The 4673-nt window shown below is 39.7% G+C and overlaps 1 long non-coding RNA gene across 1 annotated transcript; it reads left to right on the top strand.

The window, feature by feature from the left end:
* The first annotated feature begins 312 nt into the window (after positions 1-312).
* On the top strand, positions 313-1693 carry LOC125617426. Its single transcript, XR_007348411.1, has 2 exons — positions 313-504; positions 716-1693. It is a non-coding gene; the product is annotated as an uncharacterized LOC125617426 (long non-coding RNA).
* Positions 1694-4673: the final 2980 nt, after the last annotated feature.

Genomic DNA, 4673 nt, shown 5'->3' on the forward strand with positions numbered 1-4673 from the left:
CACAAGTGGAGGATGATGTGCGTGAATTGAGAGAATGTGAAGAACCAGGGACCAGCAGCTGCTGGGAAGGTGGCAAAGCCGACCAAAGCGGACCGGGGCTCCTCGGCTGCCGGCGCTGCCACCTTCTCTTTTCACCCCAGGAAGCAGCGCGGCGGCAGCCGCTCCTCCGCGCTGGCGGGAGCCCGGGGGAGTGGAGTCCGGGAAAAGCCCGGCCGCCCGCGGACAGGACTGGGCCTAGGATCTGGAGCCGGCGCTGCAGCGGCCCGAGTACAGCGACNACTTCCATCAAGGCGGCGGAGGCGGAAGGTGGGAGCTGCGACAGGGTTGGGGGTGGGTAAGCTGCTTCCCGCGCGCTTGCGAGAGGAAGAGGAGAAATGCTTCACTCCCCCACCGCCCACATCGAGACTCTACGGTGTCTCCTATCTACTGACTGAAAGGCTTGTCGCTCCGCGGCCGTTACAGTGAGCGGAGCCTCTGCGGCAGCTGCCTTGCTCCTAAAGCCAGGTTGCTTCGCACTGGGTTCCGGCCTTGGGTCCGAGGGGGGCCGCGGGGTCCAGGGGCGGGGAATAGTGAGGTGGCGTCGGTCCGCCCACCTGGGGGACGCTGAGCGTGTTTGTGTTTGTGTGCTGTTCCCCGCCCCCCCACGTCCTCTTCGAGACCGGCGCCCTCGCACCTCTTGGAGCAAATCTGATGGCGGTCCCGTTTCCTTCCCCAGCCCCTCAGCCTCCGGTGCTCGTGCACTCACCTCCAGATACCGACAGCCCGTCACCGTCAGTTCCTGAGAAGTGAGTTGTCTTCTGCCGAAACCATTGGTGTCTAATCACTCCTCCGTCTTTTTTTTTTTTTTAACCGGTGGTATAAAGTAAAAATGCAGAGCTGGTTTTTAAAGCACTGCTGTATGAATTTACTCAAGCCAATTAGGATTATGGCACTTTATTTAGCTGCCACTCCCCATTGTCCTTATAAGCCTGGGTAACCATCTGGGTCATCACCAAGACCTTTTGAAATGATGATGGCTTTAGTGGAAACTTTAGGGAGTGACATCTGCTTTCCAGAAAAGTAGTTGTCTCTGAAAGTGAAATTAAACCTTTTTTTTTTTTTTTTTTTTTTTTGCAATACAGTAGTCTCCCTTTATTCCTTTGTATCCATAAATTCAGTTTTTAGAATTATTGTGCATTTTGGGTTTAAAAGAAAGCCTCTGTAGGGGCTGCGGTTGTGGCTCAGCGGTAGAGCGCTCGCCTAGCACTTGCAAGGCGCTGGGTTCCAGCCTCAGCACCACATAAAAATAAATAAATGAAATACTAAAAAAAAAAAAAAAGAAAGCCTCTGTATGTGTTTTGAAATTGTGTAGTTTCATAATGTAAAAAAATGTTCTCTATTTAATAGAGTTTATTAATGTAAAGCACAGTTAATTTGAAGTAAACAAAATTTCTGCTTTTCTTGGTGGTTTCTTTTATAAAATCATTTTCTCCCCAAAATATCACTATAATCCAATTTAAATTTGTCATTGAAGGCAAAATCAGGAAATAGCATGAAAAATAGCATATTCTGAAATCAAAGATAACCTTATCATGTTTTTGAATACAAGGTTTTTTGATATACCAACAGATGTATAAATTTAACTCCAAATGGTGTTGGTGTAACCAGTAGAAAATGTTCTCTTATCATTCCTTTCATTAAACTTTCTGCTTCACTGTGGTTTTTATTTCAGGAAAAAATCCTCCCCCAACCCTTTCTTCTTACTGCTGCTTCTGCTTTCTCTTCTTCTTAAGGCTGTGTATTAAAAGACTGCCTCTGTATACACATATATATGTGAGTACGCGTACATATGAATATGCTTTATTGAACACCTAATCTAGCTATTAATAATTTGAAAATGTAATTACTAGTGATTTGAAGCCATGAAATGGAGTGATTAAAAGTCGGATACTTGGGGCTGGGGATGTGGCTCAAGTGGTAGCACGCTCGTCTGGCATGGGCCCGGGTTCCATCCTCAGCACCACATACCAACAAAGATGTTGTGTCTGCCAATAACTAAAAAAAAATAATAAATAAATAAATAAATATGTTTAAAAAAAAAAGTGGGATACTTACATGTATATAGTAACATTAAATATTATTTACCTTTTTGGTTTTTTATATATATATATATATATATATATATATATAATTTTTTTTAGTTGTAGGTGGACACAATACCTTTTTTATTTATATGTGGTGCTGAGGATCAAACCCAGGACCTCACACATGCTAGGCAAGTCCTCTGCTGCTGAGCCACAACCCAAGCCCCATTATTTACCATTTTAATCTATTAATTTGACTTATATATAGGCCCACTTGATTAAGTCCAAGAAATGGACCTTATCCTTACCATCTCTATATTTACTTAAAAGCACAGATTTTAAATAGTATAACCATTGGTAAAATTAGAAAAATCACTTCCAAAGGAGACAAGTCTGATTTGAAAGTTTTAATTATGTGGATTGTTGTTGGAAGAGACAGAACAACAGATACTTTCATAATAAATTTATGGAAATGTTAGGGAAAAAATACCCTGACGCTATTGCTTTTTTGAGAGCACTGTTTGTTTAGGATGAATCCACTAAAAGCCTTGTTGAACAAATTTTTTAACTCCTATGCCATATGCCAAATCAGTTTTAATAACTGCCTCAAAGAATGTTCTCAGCATTAAATGAGCTAGCTTTGTTAAGGGCTTATATGACTGATATTTTAGTAAAAAATAAATGGTGCATTTTTAAAATTATTGCATCAAAAAGTCCACCTTTATTTGCCCATTTGGTAGTTTGAGGGTTTTTTTGGGGGGAGTGGGGAGTAGTTGATAGATTTTCTTACTTGAGAAACAGTCCATACTATTGGGCATATGTATGTATGTATGTTTGTTTTACATTTTTATTTATTTATTTTTATGTGGTGCTGAGGATCGAACCTAGTGCCTCACACGTGCTAGCAAATGCTCTACTGTTAAGCCCTAGCCCCAGCCCCCATGTGTGTTAAATCTTTACAGAAAAGATTTAACAGAAAAATTACTGACTTGAATTGAGAAAAAAAAAAATAGCTTGTTAAGGGAAGAATGACTTTGTATATAAAAACAGCATGCCTCCCATTTTTAAAAAGATGTGGCTATAAATAGCAATTTTGCCATGGCAATGGATAAAAAGATCAGGCTTCCCAAATTTGATGGGTCTCATACAGAACATCTGAATCCCCTTGCTCATCCCCTAAATCTTCTTTCTTAGTCTCTGATTTCAATAAATAGTACAACCATTCATCAGGTTGTTTGTGCTTAAAATTAAGAATTTGTTTGATTTCTCACACTCTACATCCAACTCATCAACCAGTACCGTAAACTTGCCTTATAATTATATTCTGAATTCAGCCGTTTACCACCTTCAGTGCTGCCACTAAGACACCATCATTTTTTATTGGATCATAGCCGCATACTCATCATTTACTCCTATTTTTCCCTGCTTTCTCATGAAAATTTCCCCCTTCAAACATAATACCAGCCAGAACCATCATTTCAAATTTTTATGTTCCTTCCATACTTAAAACTTAAAATAGCTTCTCTATGCACACATAATAAAACCCAAATCCCTTACCATGACCTTCAAGATGGTATACTCTGGCCACTGCCTATTCTCCAACTTTATCTAGTTCTCACCCATCTAATTGCTTCTCTATTTCTGTCATGTGCCAGGCTTTTTCTAGTCTGTAGCAGAGATATGTTAGTTGTCTCTAAACTTTCCTCCATTTTTTTTGTAGTGATAAACATGGATACATGACTGCCTAGAATAAAGACTATATTTTCCAGCCTTCCTTGTAGTAATAGTGATGGCCAGTGTAATATTAGCAGATATATCATGTGACACCCTTGAAGAATTATTCTTAAATGGCACCTGGTACACCCTTCAATCCTTTGCTGCTTTTTCTGTATTTTGTACCCTGGAATGAGATGGCCTGAAATTCTAATTTGAATTCAGACCATTTGCAAGTACTCTTACCCTAGGGATTGGCAAATCCTTAAACTGGTGGAAATCAGGATCCTTCTGAGTTTATGGATAAAAACACTATTCTAGCCTTAAATTCCTTACCTTCAAGTTTTGATATGGAAAGAAAGTAACCTTTTATCTCATTAAAGCCCTTAATTGGGGCCTCGTACTAAACTGATAACTCCATTTTAGAGTCTTTGCGCTTGGTATTTATTGTCTTTCTGCCTGATATGTAATTTTTCAGTCTTCTCTGTGGCTGACTCATTCTTTTCCTTCAGGTCTTTACTCACACATCATCTCTGACAGGCCTTCGTCGGCCACTGTATCTAAGGGTAGCTGTCTTCCCATTTATTCTCTATCATACAAACTTCTATAGGGATAATTAGACAATTTGTAAAATACTAGCTAGAAAAAAACAGTGCTAAACTAATGGGATATCCCTAGTTTCCAGCCCTTGATAATGAAGATGTATTATCTTTTTCTGGGAAACCTATAAGGTTATTAGAGAAAGAAAGGAAAAACAAAGCTTAATTGGTGAAGCATACTAGCAAATCAAAAGACTAGCAATACATTTAGGGTGGAAAGTCTCTCTAAATAGTCTGATTTATTTTGTATTTCACCAAACTTGAATTTCTTTGTCTAAAATATAAGAATCTTCAGCTT

This window comes from Marmota marmota, unplaced genomic scaffold, assembly GCF_001458135.2.
Source record: "Marmota marmota marmota unplaced genomic scaffold, marMar, whole genome shotgun sequence".
NCBI classification, from domain to species: Eukaryota; Metazoa; Chordata; class Mammalia; order Rodentia; family Sciuridae; genus Marmota; species Marmota marmota.